We start from the raw sequence: 21,616 nt of genomic DNA, 5'->3' as shown, positions 1-21,616 counted from the left end.
TGAAAATTAATAGAAAAGAGATTTTGTAATACTTTGGACTAGTGTTTTAATGTAATGTATATATTGCATACATAATCCATATTATTTTGTCTCTATATATATTCTCCTCTATCACTTTCCATGATATACTACAATATATCAAATTGGAGATGCTCCAAGAGTGCATTCTCAACTCTTAACCTTGCATCTAGTTGCCAATATCTAATTTTAACTTGTTACTAAGATCAGTGTTCAGTTTCATAGATATGTACCCACATTGTGTACATTAGCATAGTTGTTGAGCATTGTCAACTGCATTTTTTTTTTAATGCTTTTTGCAAAGTAAATTGATTTTCAAGCATGAATGAAAGTAATGTAGAAAAAGAACATTATTTTCTTTCTAGGGATTTTATAATTTTAATGAAAGAAAAGTAATTAATATAAAATATTTAGTAGAAGGTTTATAATTATAACTAACATCCCCTAGCATAATAAGGTAGAGGGAAGAGCATACTAGCAGAAATCTAAGTGCTTTGAAACAAATCTACTTTTCTTTTGGTCCATGCATGAAATTCAAAATTTGTCTTGCTAGACTTTTACTCTATCCCAAAATCTAAATCTCTATCAAATTGGACTCAAACTTGACTAATATGAGCAATGTAGATATATAGCCTTGGAGAACCTCATATCTTACCCTCCCACTCTTATACAAATACCCAAAAAAATAGTATATGATTGATAATTTGAAATTAAAAAAGCAATATAGAATCCATAACCAAACATGACAAAAGTAAACTAATTTCAACAGGGTTTACAAAGAAAAATAAAATAGTATGAAATAGCTCAAAATGAATTTTTATTTTATTTTAAAATAGCTATATTAAAAACTATACTCTTGATGGCATAGAAAAAAAAGGAAAAAACTAACTTAATTAATCCTTTAGGGAAAAAATTGCATTCATCTATAAATGCATTCAAACCTAGAAAAAGGCTACCTAAACTCAAATAAATTAGAAAAAGATACACATTTTTTCTCTGAAGAGTAGAACTTTGACTAATTTCAATCTTTCCTTTTTGCTCGTGTGTTTGTTGAGGGAAAAGCTAAAGTTTTTTTTTCTCTCTATAATTTGATTAGGGTTTATTAGAAGTTGTTGATTAACTTTAGTGAGAGATCTGGAAGACTGAGAATATATGCACTTATTTTCAGAATATTTATTAAAAAACATCATCCATTTCAATCAAAACTAATGAATGAGCACAAAAAGTAAAATGACAAAAAAAAAACTATATTTTTTTTTCCTTCTCCCAAACACAATACAAACCTTAGGGGTTGAAAAAATTTGTGGGACATTAAGGTACAACACTGTAGTACACAAAATAGAAGTCACATAAACAACATTAAATTTCAAAATTCTAAACTAGGTAACTACACGATAGAAGATGTTAGTCAATGCCAATGAGGAATACCTTGAGGGAGATCTTTTTTTAGAAAATAAAAAGCAAAATCCAACCTTAAGTTTCATTTAAAAATTTTGATGCGGAGCTGAGCTCCCAAGTGATAGACATATATATCCATTATTTAGAGTTTATACATGTATTAAATTGCATTATACTTGTCTTAGTTATGAAGGGTTGTATAAATGGATAGCAAAATAAATCTATTAATCTAGATTATAGGAAGAAAAATCTCATAAAAAATTGTATGCTTTTCTTAACTAGGTTGTTCCCTCAATTTTAGAATTCTGAGTTGAAAAGAAAAAAGAAAAATCCAAATCAAAGATATCCACATCTAGCTTCAAAAATAAATCTAAAAAACTATCTAAAAAAATAAAATAAGAATTACATGAGATCATAGAAACCAAATAGTAAATGCTTAACTACAATAATAATTCTGTAGCAACACCATTGTTAGTATAAATTTTCACGAATGTTTTCAAAACTTATACTAAAATTCCTTAGACTAATACCCAAAATCCAAGTAACCTAGAATTGTAGATGAAATATTTCAACTTCTTCATAAATTAAAATATTTCAATAAAAGAGGACGAAATGTCACAAAAATGTGTACCAAACTAAAGTTTAGGATTTAATAGCCAAATTAGTAGAAATAATGAACACCATTTAGAAGGGGTGAAATTATGTTCAAAACCTCAAGTTTAGGGTTTAGCAACTAGATTAATAAAAACAAAAAAAAATGAAGAAGAACTCATTGCTAAAGACAATCCATAACAAAGACAATCCCCAGCCTCATTGGTAGCAGACACTTTGTTGTTGCTAAAGTAAATTATGAATTAGAACTAAGTACTTCTAATATTATTTCTCTGTCGATCCGTGCTCCTAATGTGTCCTTTCTACTTCATCTACATTGAAACTTGTCTCACATGCAGACATATATCTAAAGTCTAAATACATCTATCAAGATTAACATATTTTTTTTGAAGTGACAAATAATAAAACTATTGGAAAAATTCCATACAACCAATCATAAAAATGAAATAAATATGAGAAATTTCAGTTTAATAGAATAATTTCTAAGAACTATCGAATAAAATAGTTGTGTACAGATTTCAAGGAGTAAACTAATTAGAAACAATAGGTTGAAAACTACAGTCTCAACCTATGTTAGGCTAGACTAACAATAAAAGACTAACAGTCCAATACTAAAATGACAAGTTAAATAGAATATGCCATTATAGTTCCAATGAATCTCTTAATCGAAACTCTATTTTTAAAGTAGCATAACATCCTTTCATCCACATTACAAATCATATCTCCTTATCATTTAAAGTTTGATCTTATACATGACATGATAACCTCAAAGTTATAAGTTTTTCAGCCGAAAACATGATAAATAATGGAACCTATAGTCTTTAGATATATCTTGATTAATCCCTAAATTACAACTTGTATATGCCATATTAATTTTATCCATAGTCATCTCTATTGAATGAAATCATTAAAGTGACACTATAAAGTCATTGTCTAGCTATACTAAATTGATCATACGAAACTAGGATTTTTCTATAAAATTTACTTTAGATGTTTATATATTTATTAATTAATATTTCATACACACCAAAATTCCAAAATCTGCAAAGATCAAATTATATATATATTAGGATGTCTACTTTCATTCTTTACTATTCATCTAAACGAAGATGTTATTTCTAACTGCATCATTCTATGCATCCAATCCTTCACCAATCATTAAAAAAAAAAATATGGTCATCCATCTTGGATTCCATTCATTCTTTGATTATGCAACAAGACAATTTGATTCTTATGGCCAATTTTACTCTTTCTAAGATTCACGGTGTAGTATTTTCTATACTAGGCACCAGGCCCTAATGGGTTCACTACATTATTTTTTCAAAAATATTGGGATGTAATTTATTTTGAATTGGTTGAGGCTCTTGAAGAATCTAGGAAAATTGTTTCTATTTTGAAGAAATTTGACACCACCAATATTGCTCTCATCCCTAAGGTTAATGATCCCTATTCTTTTTATGATTTCCATCCTATTTCTTTATGTAACACTATCTATAAGATTATCACAAAGGCTATTTATTTGTGACATAAGCCCATTATTCCAAAAATTATATCAACAGAAAAAGGGGGTTTTATTCCTAGTCAAGAAACAACTAAGGGAGCTATAATAGCCCATGAGACACTTCATTCCATCAAAGATAATAATATTTAAGCCTTTTTTGTCAAAGTAGATATGATGAATGCTTACGATAAATTGAATTGGTCTTTTCTTCTTCTAGTCCTTCATCACTTTAGTTTTTCTTCTAGGCAGTGTAAATGGATTAGAGCTTGCATTTCAGGTGCACATTTTTCTATTCTCATTAATGATGCACCAACAGGTTTCTTTGCCTCTTCCCAAGGAGTTCATCAAGGTGACCCTCTTTCTCTATTTTTTTTATCATTATGGTAGAGGCCCTCAGCAAACTTATTAACTCTTTTAATCAAAAAGGGTTGTGGAAAGGTATCAATATTATAGGTACAACTTTTTCCATTATCCATTCTTTTTTTTGTTGATGATACATTACTTTTTGAATCATCTACATATCAGGAAGCATAGAGTATGAAGAAAGCCATTGACCTATAAACAAATTTTTTTGGTCAATGTATCAATGCAACTAAATCTAAAAATTATGTTTTTAATACATCCCAATTGGTTTCTCAAAGAATAATCCATCTTCTTGATGTTCTCCATGATCATTTGCCTTCTAATAATCTTGGTGTTCCCTTTTTTATGGGATTAAACAAAACCTCTTATTGGAAATCTATGATTGATCGTATCAATAGTAGAATAAGTGCTTGGAAGGTTCATTGGTTATCCCTCATGGTAAGAATTTTTCTTATCAAAACTATTCTTTTTTCCATTTCAAACTATTACGTCTCCATTCTACATGCGCCCAAAGGTATTATCTCTCAAATTGAAACTTTAATCCTCACCTTTCTTTGGTCAAATAATATGAATGGTCAAAAGAAAATACCACTAATTTATATTCATGCCATGTCAACCTCTTATAAAATAGGAGGTGTTAGACTTCGCAAAATTACCAATAAGAATAGGGCTTTTGGTGCTAAGTTTTTTTGGAAAATGTATGAAAAATCCTTTGCCAAATGGTGTTGCCTTTTGCAAGAGAAATATTTAGATAACTTGGAACTTTCCAAAGTTCTTACTATACTAGTCCTGCCAAATGCTAGAATTCATTAGAATAACTGAGATGGGGGGGGTGGATCAGTTACTCAAGGTCTAGATGTCCTTATAAAAATTTTCACTTAGCTTAGTGAATCCATTGAACCATTCATGCATCCAAGCTAATTACTCAAATATGCAGGTCACTGATAAATCAACATGCACCAATAAAATATGAAAGATCAGCACACATAACATAGTGATTTAACATGGAAACCTAATTTGGGAGAAACCACCAGTAACATGCTACTCCTTTTTCACTCTTCTAAAGTGATGCCCTATGAAAGGCTAACCCTATTAAAGGTTACAACACACACTATTAAATGTGACCCTATTAGGGGATTTCAGTCACCCTATTAGAAGTGAGCTTGGTTAAAGGAATTCAAGAACATTCACTTAGAATGCCACCATGTTAAAGGACTTATCTATGGTTGCTAAACTAACATTAATCAAAAGGATTTCCCCTAACTAATACAATTTCTAAAGAGTAACAATAAGGGCTTTTGATCTAATACAACTTACAACATATCTTGTAGATTTTAGATCTCAGTTCTATTCTCAATTCTACTTGGCTTTCAATCTTTTTAGCTCTGACAACTTGTTCACTCTTCAAGCTTGTCTCCTTAAGTCTTCTTGCTTGTGCCAATGTAGTCACTTATGTGGTCACTTGACGAAGCAGAGTGTCTATACTCTATTCTCCCTTTGGTCCTCTTCACCTTCTTAACTTTTTGCTCTTTTACAGACTCCAGCACATGACCTCTCTTGCTTCTTGAACTGACACTCCTTTTATAGGAATTTAGAAGCTTTTCCATTTTCTATCGTCTAAACTAGGGTTTTAGATGGATTTGGTAATATACAATGTATCTACCCCATATCTTAACTTTTCTAGAAACTTCTTCTAGAATCCTCTTTTAATTTTCCTAGAAATGGTTTACCTCAAATTATTTACCACCAACTCATCATTCTTATCTTCCATCTGGCTCACAAAATTCAAGATAACAAACTTATCATCTTAGATTCAATGAATCTTTGAATGTTCAAATAATGTAGGAGCTCAGCACTATTGAACTTCTGATACTTGACACATACTTCATAGCTTGGCACCTATTACATTTTCACTTGGCATCAACTAAGTTTTATTGATGCTCAAAACCTATTTTATTTTTCTTGGCACCAACTATGTTACTCAACACAAAATAGAATTTTCTTTTACTTGGCATGAACTAATTTTCTACTGGGCTTGTATTAACTTTTCTTGGCACCCACTATTAACTTCAGTCAAACTTTGCAAATATTTTTGTTACAACTTATTCTTCTAGAGTTTCTAAGTGTAGCCAACCTTTGTAAATTTTAATTAGATCATCAATACATCATTTCATCAATGTTTTAACAAATCCTTGTACTTCATTACATAATCATAACTCAACCTTTCCTCTAGGTGTTGTTGTTACATCTTATTGATTAAATCCTCTTCATCAATCAACTAAGTGATAGTACTTGGATCTTATAAGCAATTGTCATTTCAAAAAATAGTAGGTTTGATATCAGTGACAAAATAATGATTGAAACATTCTTCTTTAACAATCTCCCTCTTCCTCATTTATGATCTTTTCAATCAAATTTCAACAATCTCTCTCTTTGGCATTGATGGAAAACCAAATTGATCAACCAAGTTACCTATAAATTAAATAGCTTAAGAAAATAAGTCAAATTCTAGAAATAAATTTTATTCTTTTCTATTAGTAGCCTTTCTATCAGCTTCTTATTACTCCCTCTTACAAGATAGATCTATCATCCTGAACTTGTTTTTGCTAACTCCCTCTAAACTTTTGATCTTCTCCCTCTTGGCTGCTATTTCTCTTCAACATCTAAATCTTCTTGATCAATTTCTTGTTATTTCTCCCTCTTTGACAACAATTCCAAAGACATTTGTAGTAGCCCCATTTTCTCCCTTTATCACCTTGCTTGTGACTGATTTGGGATTTCAACATTTCTATTACTTTGGGCAATTCCTAAAGTAAGATCCTTTGCATCAATTTTTGAAATTTAGTAATCAACCTATTTGATGTAGGGTAGTCCCCATGTTACATAAGTAGCCTTTGATAGGCATATCACCCCTAACTTACCTCTAAGATATTCATATTCATCTTGAGGTAATAGCTTTGTAAAAATGTTTGTAATTTGTTCCTTTGAGCTGACATATTCCATCTTTACCTCTTTGTCTTCAACTAGCTCTCTTACATAATGATACTTGATTACTATGTGCTTGGTCTTAGCATGCATTACTAGATTCTTTGATATGTTTATATCACTAGTGTTGTCACAATAAAGTATCATAGGTTATGTTATTTCTTCTCTCATTCCTTTAAGTAGATTCTTGATCCATACAATTTTTGTGCAAGTTATAGAATGAACAACATATTCTACTTCAGCTATGGATTGTGAGGTGCAACTTTGTTTCTTACCAGTCCATGTAACTAGGAGTGCTCCTCCACTAGTGCTCTTTCTGTCACCTATATTTCCTCCCCAATTAGCATCAGTGAAGGCTCTTAGATCAAACATTGCATTTTTTGTATAGTATAGACCAAACTCCTTTGTTCCTTTCAAGTATCTCATTATCCTTTTTACTGCCATAAGATGATTTTCCTTGGGATTTGTGGAGAATCTGACAACTATTCCAATAGATAATGCTATTTTAGGTCTATTGTGTACAACATATTGTAATTTACCAATCATAGGCCTATATAGTGTTTGGTTCACTTTAGTAGATTCACCATTCTTTGAGAGGTTTTTCCTGTATCATAGGTGTACTTACTAATTTTGAGTCTTCCATCCCAAATGTTTTTATTGTTTCTTTAATGTATTTTGACTAGGTGGCATACTTTAATTGATAGACTTGTAGTCCCACAAAGAAGTTGATTTCACCAAACATTGACATCTCAAACTCATGCTTCATCTAATTAGCAAAATCATTGCATAGAAAATCATTTCCTCCAAATATTATATCATCAACAAAGATCTTAGATAACAATATGTCTTTACCTTTTTTTATCTTGATGTATAAATTGTTGTTATCATCAATTTTTTCAAATTCAATTTTCACAAGATACTTGTGAAGTCTCTCATGCCATGCTCTTGGTGCTTACTTCAAAGCATAAAGAGCTTTGTGAAAATTACATAACATATCCTTATTGTTTTTATCTACAAATCCTTATGGTTGTTCTATGTAGACTTCCTCTTCCAATATACCATTCAAAAATGTAGATTTGACATCCATCTGGTAAACTTTGAATCCTTTGTAGGTAGCATATGCAAGTAGAGTTCTAACTCCTTCCATCCTTGCAACAAGGGCAAATGTTTCCCCATAGTCTATTCCTTCTTCTTGTGCATATCCTTTGCAAACTAGTCTTTCTTTATTCCTTGTGATTTCACCATTTTCATCTAGTTTATTCCTGAACACCTGTCTGGTACCAATCACATTTTTGTCATTTGGTCTTAGAACTAAACTCAAGGTTTTATTTTTCTCTATCTGCTCAATTTCTTCTTCCATGGCCTTATACCAATCATCATCTTCCAAAGCATTTTTCACTATTTTGGGTTCTATCTTGCTTAGTAGGCATGATTTATTTCTCTATCTATTCCTTGTCATTGGTCTAGCATCTTTATTTCCAATGATTTGATTAGTAGGATGATATCTTCTAGCATATTTGGATAGTCTTGTATTAGCTCTTGTTTCCACATTTTGTCTATTAGCTTTAGTGTCACTTTGTGTGTTTCTTTTAGGTAACTCAACATGTCTCTCATGTGTATTAACCTTAAAATTTGAATGTGCATTCTCTTTATTCGGTAAGTTGGCATCTGAATGCAACTCGACATTCAATGGGTATGACTTGACAGTTACTAAAACTTGTTGTTGGTTTCCAACTTTATTGGTAGTTCCCTCTTCAACATGCATTCCTTCGTAGAAGTATACAAATGTTTTGTAATCCTTGAGTTTTTTGATGGGCTTAGCATCATGAAATTCTATGTATTCATTAAAATTTACATTTTCAATTTCCACAATTTTGTTACTGTTAGCATTTAAACACTTATATGCTTTACTTCTTGCGGAGTAGCCAAGGAATATATCACTTTTTGCATCAAACTTACCATTCCTAGTATCCTTAATACTATAGCATTTGCTTCCAAATACTTTGAAATTTTTCACATTAGGTGAGTGACCATACCATAATTCAGAAGGTATTGAGTTTGTACCTTTCTTGGTTTGTACTCTATTGAGGGTATAGACAATTTTACTTACAACTTCTCTCTAGTAATTTAGCACAACATTTTTCTCCATCATAAGTGTTCTGGCACAATCCATTATTGATCTATTCCTCCTTTCTACTATTCCATTCTATGGAGGGCTCCTAGGTGTAGATGTCTATCTTTTTATTCCTCTATCATTTCAAAGTGATTCAAACTCATTTGATGTAAAATCTCCTCCTCTATCTGATCTCAAACATTTTAGAATTTTACCTATTTCCTTTTCAACTCTTGCCAAAAACCACTTAGAAATTTGAAAGGGATCAGATTTTTGCTTAAGAAACATGACTGTCATCATTCTAGAGTAGTCATCTACAAATAGCATTATGTACTTGTCTCCTTTGTAACTTTAAATTACTATAGGTCCACATAAGTCAGTATGAAAATGTTCTAATATCCCATTAGAGGTGTAGGTCTTGATTTTGAAACTTGACTTGGTCATTTTACCTAGTTGACATTGTTTGCATATTACATTGTTTGGCTTTTTTAGCTTGGTTAAATCTCTAATTTTCTTTTGATTACTGATATTGATCAAATTATCAAATTTGACATGACACAACCTTTTATGCCATAGCCATTAATCATCAAATTTTACTAAAAGACAAGTAGCATTATCTATATCAAGGTAGAATAGATTACTTCTATTTTGGTCTCCTTTACCTATTAGTTTTCCATTTGTGTCAAATATCTTGGTAGTTTTGTTTCCAAATTCAACCTTACATCCTACATTGCTTAGTTGTGACACACTCAAAAGATTATAATTCAGTCCTTCAACATAATAAGCATCATCACAATAGATCTTTTCTATGAGTTTAATGGAGCCTTTTCCCTTTATCATACATGGTGTATCATTACCAAATCTAACACTATTTCCATCATATTGATTCAATGTAATGAACTTAACTTTATCTCCTGTCATGTGATGTGATCATCCACTATCAATGATCCATCTATCATTTTTTTTTACACTTGTCACAAGTGTAGTTGTTTCATCTTCATCAGATTCATCCTTCATTTCAACATAGACTACTTCATCATCATGTTCATTAGAATCATCTTCTTCAACATTTAGTATTCATTGCCTTTGTCTTTATAGTCTCTACTATCATCTTATCTTATCTTTTTGTACTTGTTACCTTCTCTATAATTCTTCTTTTTTGTACATCTTGTAGCAATATGACCTACTTTATTGCAATTGAAACAAATGATAGGTAGCTTAACTCTAAACTTACCTTTACCTCTATGGAATCTTTTGGCCAGTAGTGCTTCCAATTGTTCAACATCTTCTTCATCTGTATTGCTATCAATGGATGCATACTTTATCTTTGTTTTCTTCTTCTTAGGTTTTGCTTCTTTAGAGTCCTTAAGTAACAATTTGGCTTTGAAATCAAATTCAAGGCTTTCATGTCTGTAATTGTCAAAATTGGATAACTCAAAAGCAATAAGTCTTCCTACCAAACCTTCAAGAGTTAATTTGTTTCCTAGAATAAATCTCAATTCTTGTATTGTTGAGACTCTAATAGCATAGATAGGAAGAAATGTTCTTAGGATTTTGCTTAAAATAGTTTCATCATCTAAATGACCAGTGGCACCTCTTATTGCACTAAATTTTTTTTTAATTCTAGCAACATATTGAGCAACATTCTCACCTTCTTCCATTCTTATGTCATCAAATTTACCTCTGAGGCTCTCTACCTTAGCTCTTTAAACATTTTTATCTCCTCCATAGGTGTTTGATAAGGCTTCCCACATCTTGAATGCAGTGTCACATCCTTTGATGCCATCAAATTTTGCATAGCTAACTGTTGAGGCAATTTCCAACATTTCTTAATTGTGTTCTTTCTTCTTTTTCATGTCTTCAGTAGTAGGGGCTCTTGCTAGATCTACATGTTCTATTGTAATCAAGGATTTTGCATGATATCCTATTCCTCCAACATGCAACTTCATTAGACTTTTCCATGCAAAGAAGTTATCTCTGTTAAGCTTGGGTAATTCTCTCTTTAAAATCTTGATCTTTGTGCATTTAGTGCCTTCAAACTAGTTCTATTAGCAAATGCCTCTAATACCAATTGTTAGAATTCTTTAGAATAACTTAGAGTGGGGGTGAATCAGTTATTCAAGATCTATATATCCTTATAAAACTTTTCACTTAGCTTAGTGAATCCATTTAACCATTCATGCATCCAAGCTAATTACTCAAATATGCAGGTTGCTGATAAATCAACATGTAGCAATAAAATATGAAAGATCAACACACATAACACAGTGGTTTAACATGGAAAACCAATTTGGGAAAAACCACTAGCAACATGCTTCTCATTTTTCACTCTTTTGAAGTGATGCCCTGTGAAAGGCCAACCATGTTAAAGGTTACAACACACACTATTAAATGTGACCCTGTTAGAGGATTTCAGTCACCCTGTAAGAAGTGAGCCTGGTTAAAGGAATTCAAGAACAATCACTTAGAATTCCACTTTGTTAAAGGACTTATCTATGGCTGTTAAACTAACCTTAATCAAAAGGATTTTCCCTAACTAATACAATTTCTAAAGAGTAACAATAAGGGCTTTTGATCTGATACAACTTACAACATATCTTGCAGATTTCAGATCTCAGTTCTATTCTCAATTCTACTTGTCTTTTAGTCTTTGTAGCTCTGACAACTTGTTCACTCTTCAAGCTTCTATCTCCTTAAGTCTTATTGCTTGTTGTGCCAATGTAGTCACTTGATGAAGCAGAGTCTCTGTTCGCTATTTCCCCTTTAGTCCTCTTGACCTTCTAATTTTTTTTTTCTCTTCTAGAGACTCCAACACATGACCTCTCTTGCTCCTTGACTTGATATTCCTTTTATAGGAATTTAGAAGCTTTTCCATTTTTCATCGTCTAAATTAGGGTTTTATATGGATTTGGTAATATACAATGTATCTACCCCATATCTTATCTTTTCTAGAAACTTCTTCTAGAATCCTCTTTAAATTTTCCTAGAAATGATTTACCTCAAATTCTATACCACCAACTCATTTTTTTTATCTTCCACCCGGTTCACAAAATTCAAGATAACAAACTTATCATCTTAGATTCAACAAATCTTTATCTTTTCAAATAGTGAAACAACTCATCACTATTGAACTTCTGATGCTCAACACATACTATGTAGCTCAACACCTATTACATTTTCACTTGGCATCAACTAAGTTTTATTGATGCTCGACACCTATTGTATTTTACTTGGCACCAACTATGTATCTTGGCACACACTAGAATTTTCTTTTGCTCAACACCAACTAATTGTCTACTCAGCTTGCGTGAAATTTTCTTGGCATCTACTCTTAACTTCAATCAAGCTTCACAAATAGGGTTGCTACAACTTGTTCTTCTAGAGTTTCTAAGTGTGGCAAACTTCTGTAACTTTTAAGTAGATCATCAGTACATCATTTCATCAATGTCTTAACTAATTCTTGTACTTCATTACATAATCATAATCAACCTTTCCTCTAGGTGTTGTTGTTACATCTTATTGATTAAATCCTCTTCATCAATAACCTAAGTGATAGTACTTGGATCTTATAAGCAATTTTCATTCCAGCAAATAGTAGGTTTGACATCAGTGACAAAATAATGATTGAAACATTCTTCTTCAACAATCTTCCTCTTCCTCATTTATGATGTTTTCAATCAAATTTCAACACCAAAGGGGTATGTCATTTGGGGTTTTATGATGGCTTCTCTAGGAGTTATTACTTCATTCATATCATGGCAAGTGAACAATGGGGATAGTATCAATTTTTGGTTTGATTCATGGAATGGGTTCCCCACTTTTCCACTATTGATTCTCTAAAGGATTTTTCAAACATAGTGATTCAAGAATGGGGGGCATCCTTTTCTACTTATGTCTTAGCTATTCATAGGTTCACAAGGCTAGTCATTTGGCAAGACCCCTCATCTCTTCCTATATCCACAATCGGGTTGCTTCTTTCAAACAAGTACTAGCTCAAAGTCATGTCTTTATGTCTAATCGTCTAGATTGCCTCTTTTGGGTTCCAATTAAAGATGGTAAATACTCTATTAAAATAGGATACTTGGCTCTCCAACACAACTAGTATAATTCGGCCACATATTGTGCTTTTGAATTCTACTAGAATAGCTCAGTTTTTCCAAAAGTAGGATGCTTTGCATAGCTTGCACTAAAGAACCAAACTTTAACTAGTGATTATCTTCACAGATTAAACATTTCTAATCCCTTTAACTATGTGCTCTATTTGAAAGTTTTAGAAACAACAGATCACCTCCTCTTAAACTACCCTTTTGCCCAAGATTCTTGGCATTTTGTCCTTAACAATCTTAATTTCCATATGCAATTACCTAATTCTCTATGGGATTTATGCCAAGCATGGCCAATCTTATACTCTAGACTAATATTTTTATGCCTTTGGAAGTGCATCACTGCATCTATAGTATGGCCAATTTAGTGGGAGAGAAACAAGAGAATTTTTAGATAGATGTCATCTCCAATACCTTAGTTTTTGGAAGGATTAGAGAGATCAATTATTTAGCTTGTTAATACTTTAGTAAGTAAATATAAGGGTAAACATGTTTTTTCTCCTTCAGATGGCTATCTTATTCAATGGTGGAAGGGTTTACTTTTTCCTCATCTTCCTACTCCATTATGTCCATCCAAGATTCCTCTTATTCGAGCACAATCCAAGTGGATTCCTCCAAGTGAGGCTTTATTCAAACTCAATTTTGATGGAGCCTCTAGAGTAAATCTAGACAACTCTGGCTATGGAATAGTCATTAGAGATTTTAAAGGTCATGTGATTGTAGCAAAATCATCATCTCTCCCTTAGTGTACTAATAACAAAGTTGGTGCCTTGGTCTTTCTTTGTGGTTTGGAACTTGTAAAATCACTTTCTATATCTAAGTTACATGTTGAAGGGGATTCATCCATTATTATTAATGTGTGTATTAAATGTCATGTATATAATTGGTCCATCCAGTATATATTACATCAAGTATGGTATCTTCTTGATTCAATCTTTGAATGTTACATCATGCATACTTATAGAGAAGGCAATCTTTTCGCTGATTGTCTGGCTAATTTGGGTACTAATGGGGTTTATATTAACTCTTTATTTTCCCACCTAACCTCCTTGATCTCCTCAACTTGGTAAATATTATGAAAAAATAATATGTTTCGAATAACGTCGAGTCCTCCTCATATGTTATTTGATACTAAATTATGACTTCTTTATGATTTTGCATGTTTTTTCTTTTATGGATCTCACTTGTTCTTTTGAGATATTATATGTAGGTCGAGGTCTTGGATTACACTTTCATCAGATGGCTTTCTAATATCACGGTCTTAATTGAAGTTTTGGATGTAGCTTAGTGATGGTAATCTCCTTGATAGTTTTTGGCTAGGCTCTTGGTCTTGTCGTTGATACCAATCAATGAATTATATTCATATGAGTTTTGGTCTCTTTGTAATTACTATTTTCTCAATTTTGGAATCTCTAGGACAAGATTCATTAGCGTTGATAGATACTCTCTCTTAATGCAGTATTTCTTCTTCTGCGTCCCTTTTTTGTATCAGGCAATGACTATAGTTTTTCTTTTTTGGTTCTTTCCTCTAGGAGCTTTTTTGAACAAGTTATTATTAATATAAATATAATGTTTCACCAAAAAAAAATTATGTCAATGGAAAATATTATGTATCACGAGTTAATTCTTGCCAACAATGTCCCTCTTTGAAATTAATGGAAACACTTAGTGAAAATGGATAGGTATTTAAGTGTATATCCCAAATGTAAGTCTCAAAAAAAATTCCAAAAAAAATTCTCCTATAAGATGAGCATCTCTGTTGTATATTAGTTTTCACTCAACTCTCCCCCTTTTCCATCATTGGAAAAAGTAGGACCAAAATCCTAAACAATATACATTTCTATATATAAGTAATAGAAACATACTTGTACAAAAACATCATTAGATCAAAACAATTAGGCTTTAATCCTTCCAAATCTGGAATCCATGTCTTCTTTAAACTTTGCAAAATTTGAAATTATCTATAAATTAGATTATCCTATTTCTCTTAATGAATGATATCTAGTGTGGATGGTGTCTTAGGGTTCCTCTATGTATCACCTAGAATAATTTATCTACATAAATCAATAATCTACTATAGATTTTATATTTAGATTTATTATTATTAACTAATGTTAGAATTATAGGAAAAATCCTACAATGCAATGGTAACTTGTGAGCCTCTCATGCAGAAGTCTTGGTTCGAATCTACCTTCACTTAACATATAATTAATTTCAAAAAATAATAATAACTAATTTAGGCTTAGGTTGGATAAACTCAAATATTTAGAATAAAAATGTATCCACAATTGAAGGAATCGTGAATTCATTTCATTGTACTAATTTGTAAGCTTAGCATGATATATTACCTTATATAAAGAGAGGATTGAGTAATTAATATTTTATCCTAAAATATTGGGTTTTTTATTCAAAACATTGTAGTGGAAAAAAATTAAATCACCAAATTAGCACTAGAAGGAAGGGTGAATTAAAATTCATTGTTGAAATAACTTAGAAAATTAGAGGAGATACCCTCTATAATGCCCCACTAGGGAACCCAAAAGAATTTAACCTAAAGTTTTACTAAGTATTTCAAATAATTTTTTTTAAGATAACATACACAATAGTAATAGAATGCTGGAAGAAATTGCATACACTCATACATCAACAACACATAAACAGGTTATAACTATAAGGGTGCCATGACGATAAATCACATTTAATTCTAATTAACACTAAATCCAATATATAATAAATCTACATCAAAGAATAATGTACAAGTATGATTCCATTTAAATAATATAGAGTCATCTCGAATGTCACTTGGCAATAATCAAAATGCACCTTCATCCATCATATAGGTCACAAGGTATGAATGGTTGAAAGAATATACACCATAAAATAGATTAAAACAACATCTCATAAGATCCATGAAATCAAGTACAATACAATAGGAATAACATCCATCATAGTACACGAGAAAAAAATGAAAGAGATATAGAATAAGGAACTCTAGCCATGACATTGAAATTTTGGATCTCAATGGTAAAAGTAAATAGCACTACCACCTTACCTTGTGGTAACCCAAAAATGTCCACTCCCACCATGCTGAGGAGATAGTCTCAAGTCCCAAATAGAATAACAAACTCAACAATCAAATCCAACATCTAAGTCAAGGAAAACCTAAAACAAATCTAACTCAAAGGTACCAAGATATAAATGAAATCTAAACTTACAGGAAAAAATGACATTTAGGGAATCTAATATGCATGTGGGAAAGTATCATTACACGAGAAAACTCTAAGGTTACTCATCTAGTCTTTTAATCCTCTACCCTACTAGTAACTCTATGCAACACTAGTATCCTTTTGTACTAACAAGGCATACTAACAAGTCATCTCTAAGGTTACCTAGCTAGTCTTTTAATCTTCTACCCCCCAAGTGACTTTCTATGGTACCAATATATTGTTAATTTATTTTAAACTCATTTAATGAAATTTTATCACTTATTAAATAACCTACAATGGGTTACCCATTAGCCTCTTTAGGGCCTTAGTCTCCATTACAAGCCACTTCCTAACATGACATATAGATAACTTACCCTAAGCTCAGTAAAATCAAAAATATCTCAAAAGACCACATACCATACATTAGTTTTTAAAAAAGAAATTGACAAAGTACAAAAATCACTGGTCAAAATACAAGCATCACTAAAATGATCATCCTAATAGTACTGATCCAAGAAAGTACACATAAACCAATTAACATCATAACATGACATTACCAAGAACAAATCATGCAAACACCTCAAACCTATACAAGTGATTGGAAAACAATCCAAATACAACTGATCGAAGACTCAAAGGTTATATCAAGAAATACACATCATCCACCTTAGTTTCACACAAGAACACTAGAAAGCATAATGATCAATAGATCAAAACACATCATAGAGCAAACAAAACACATTACCATGGTTGAGTATAAAAGATCATGATAAAAAAATCATCATGACATCGCAAAATAGAACTCATGAGCCTTTGGTAAACATCCTAATTTGGTCAAAGTACTAAGTCAAACCCTAGAAACCCCAATACTAGTAAATCACACATCACATAAAGTACATACAATATAACTTCCATAATTCTTTCTATTTTGAAAATACATAAGTTCAATGTTGACTATGGGTTTTCAAGTTTTCATCTCATTTTCAAATGCAAGATTTTGATATAAAAAATAGGTTTTTAATTTGCATTTCTCTAGTTACCAGATTCAAAAGAAAAGCATCACTAAAATGGTCATCCTAATAGTACTGATCCAAGAAAGTACATAGAAACCAATCCATGTCATAACATGACATAACCAAGAACAAATCATATAAACACCTCAGTCCTATACAAGTGACTAGAAAGCAATCCAAATACAACTGATCAAAGACTCAAAGGTTATATCAGGAGAGACACATCATCCACCTTAGTTTTAGACAAGAACACTCAAAAGCAATGATGATCAATAGATAAAAACACCTCATAGAGAATACAAGACACATTACCATGGTTGAGTATAAAAGATCGTGATCAAAACATCATCATGACATGACAAAACAGAACTCTCGAGCCTCTGGTAAACATCCTAATTTGGTCAAAGTACTAAGTCAAACTCCAAAAACCCCAACACAAGTAAATAAAATGTCACATAAAGTACATACAATATAACTTCCATAATTATTTCTATTTTTAAAATACATAAGTTTAATGTTTTCTATAGGTTTTCAAGTTTTCACTTTGTTTTCAAACACAAGATGTTGATATACAAGAATAGGGTTTTAATTTTCATTTCTCTAGTTCCCAAATTCACTAAGGTTTCCCTAGTTCACTAGAATCCTAGATGATTCAAAAATTCATAAAATATTTTTTAAACAATGATTTCATAATTAAATTCATTATCAAACAAATACAAGATTAAATAATCAAACAAGACACAATTTTTGTCTTTACAAAGTATCAAGTTTGCTACAGTTTTTGACTAATCAAAAGATGTGATAAAAATCCCCTTATTTAAAATCATTTTCATAGAAAATAAAATCATCAAGCACAACCCATGTTTACTAAAGATAACCATTTTTTCCAATTTACAATTCACAATAAACTTAAGGACATACATTTTAATAATAAATTAATTAAAACCTTTAAAAATTAAATCGATAATCATAACATTTTTATTTATTTTTATCAATAAATGGCTAAAGCCTTATATTATATTAATTAAATAATAAATAATTACAAGATTCTCTGTCTTGATGGGCACTGGTAGGAAAGAATGGAGAAAAAAAACCTCTAGTCTAGCCCGAGAACGAAGTCTTTTATTATTAAAAATAAAAGGGGCACACCCTAGTAAGAAATTCTTCAAATAATTTTCATAAATTTCTACATAAATTTATACTTTAGTAATTTTAGTGTTGATATTCCACCAATACTCTGAGGAATGCAGCCTTGTGTTTGGAGTAGGGGCCCTAATTTCATAAGAAACACCACAAGCTAGCCACCAAATGATGTTAATTGTTAATCCAAAACTAGAATATAATCAAAGGCCATAATAGTATAATCCAAGGAGGGAATAAACTACCAAGGAGCTAGAGTGATCTGATATTAATTTTTAATTGTAAATAAGAGTGATTGAATCTATGCAAATAACCACTCTCCTAAGTTTGATATTAATTGGATAAATTAAAGTTTGTGTTTAGATCAATTAGTAGATTAAATTACACAGAAATAAGGGTGTGAGTACTCTTCTACAGATTTTGAGGAGTGTTCTAACTAATAATAGTTGTACCATTGTTAGCTTTTATTATGATGTTACTCATATTCCATTTTAATTCTGAGATCTTAGTGTATATAATTAAAATCTTGTTTGTCTGTGCCAAGTTATAACCTTCTCATTTGGATTAAGGGTAAAAGTTTGATGATTATCCAAATATTAAAATAGATGATAGAATGCAAACTCACAGAAGACATTTTGGTCATGATACAAACTAGACCTAATCAAATTTTAATCAAGATAAACTAAATACAGATTTCATATTAATATTATCAGAATTATATAGAACAAACTATCCAACCCTAATCACCCAAAAAAAACTATCCTAGCTACCTTTGTAGAGCACAACTTGGTAATATCTACTAAACATTATACACTATATACACTACCAAGAGAAAATGTAGCCAAGTCATATCTAAAGCTTTATACATTATATACATTATCAAGGGAAAATACATCCAAACCATACCTCAAAAACTATAGACAAACTATAGTAATTCAACTTTGAAGCTATAGTGGTGAAAGAGGAAGAAAACTAGAGTGAAGATGTAGGTTTTGCCTACAGTCATGATTAAGCTTCTTGGTTCCATTTGAAGACTATGATAATTTTAGGGGCTTCTTGGAGGTTTTTCACCCTTGAAACTAGAGGAAATTAATAAGTGTTTCTGGTCCTACTTGACCTATCATAGTTGGGTAGGCAGAATTCAATTACAGCTAAGTCTAAAAAATTCATCTATGGGTGAATGTAGCCATCAAAAGGCTGTAGGTAGTTTGTGAGCCAATCCCTTGCTGGTTCCTATATGATAGCTCGCTAGTACAATAAAAATTGCACACTTGCCTCCATTCTTGGCCACTCTCTATAAATGAGGATGTTGTCTTGAATAACTAAACTAGGGCATTTAGGGCTTCTTGCTAGTTTAGGGTTACCTAACTGGTACTCCACATATGCCTCTACCAAAGGGACTTTTAGTTTATCATCTATGTTGAATACTACTTCCTCCAAATGTATCAGCCAACTCGAGTCAAAAAGATTGAGGCTCAGTCTAATAATGTCCCATTTTGTGACTCTGGCCCTTGCTAGGAATCCTATCCATAACCCAAGTATATCACTATTGGTTCACCACGAGTATTCGTAGTTGAAAATCCCTTTCCCTAGGACCCTGCCAATAGCCACTCTACTCATATCATCGATGGGTCAAAATAGCTAGTTTCATCTTTTTGGCTTAATAGGGCCATAAAATGCCATTGTTCTGCTTTCAAAGGCATGGTATAGGTAGATGTTAGTTTCCATAATGTGGAAGCTATACAATGCCTAATGCTAGAAAGGAGGGGTAAAAATGAGGAAACTAAATTCTAGAAAGGTCTAATATAATATCTAGAGGGAAGGATCTAGAACTATTCAAGGTGACATCATTCCTATGTTCTTCAAATGATGATTTCCCTCTCGAATTCATAATTGAAGTGTCACTTTGATTCATTTTATTTCTATAAGGCCGATTTTATGCGATCATAGATAATAAGCCAATATATGTGCCAATTTGGGAAATCATAAAGCAAAGTGTTGAGGGCAATGCCTTTAGGAGAGTCTTTGAATAATACTTTAACTAGCTATGATCAAATGTTAATATTTGTTCTCCATTTGTGCCTATGTTAGCTACATAATCTGCTTCAATGTTTCCTTCTTTAAATATACGAGAGAATCTAACTTCTTTGAATCCTTCCAATAATTTTAAAGGCGCTTCCAATCAAGAGTTTTTAATCCAATTTGAGTTTTTTCCTTTCTAAGTGTGTTTAGGACTATCTGTGAGTCTCCCTCATTTATGATTTTCTTAATTCTACTGCTTCTAATTTTTCCATGTTATTTGATGTATCTCCCAGAGGTTTCACTCTTTTAGCTCACTAGTTCCCTATTTCTTTCCTAACTATACATCATATTCCTGCCTTGCCAAGATTGCCTCTGGAGGCCCCATCGAAATTCAATTTCTTCCAACCTTTCAAGGGTTGTTTCCATTTACATTCTATTCTAGCCATTTTATTTTTATTTATGTATGTTAGGGTGGATTGATTAGAAGTTTCCATTTATTTTTTATTTCAGCATTCCATTCTATGAATGAGCCTTCTTCTATCATCTTTTTTCTTAAGTCATTGTTTATTACTTCCACTATGTTAGCTTCAATTTTATTGAAGAGTGATAGTGTATTTAGCTCTTTGTCTTGGAAGATCTATCTATTTCTGTCTTTCCATATCTCCCAAAGTAAAATTGCTAGGGTGATGTTCCAGAGTTTTCCATATACTTTCTTGTTTATTTGTTTTGGCCATCCAATTTTATGATCTTGCCATTTTTTTGGTAAGGGGGTTGACCAATTTAGTTTTGATTTGAGCCAGATCCAGCACTCCTTCGCAAATTTATATTGGTATAGGACATGCTCTGTAATTTTTGATTCTTCTTTGCATAAAATACATCTTGATGGGCCTTTTAATCCCATTTTTCTAATTCTGTCCACTATGAGGATTCCTTTTTGGATGGCTGCCCAAAGAAATATACCAACTTTGGGAAGCCTTGCTAGATCCCAACATAGATTCATTGGGATGTTTAATGTTTCCCATCTTTATTAGTTAGCTATTTTTTTATATCCTTCTTTGACTTTATAGTTTCCATCTTTAGATGCTACCCAGATAAGCCTATTTCCCCTATTTTTAACATTGATTAGCCTATATTTAAAATTC

The sequence above is a fragment of the Cupressus sempervirens genome, chromosome 3, assembly GCF_028749045.1.
Source record: "Cupressus sempervirens isolate cs-2001-9-10 chromosome 3, ASM2874904v1, whole genome shotgun sequence".
NCBI lineage: Eukaryota > Viridiplantae > Streptophyta > Pinopsida > Cupressales > Cupressaceae > Cupressus > Cupressus sempervirens.
This window is presented reverse-complemented; position numbering follows the sequence as displayed.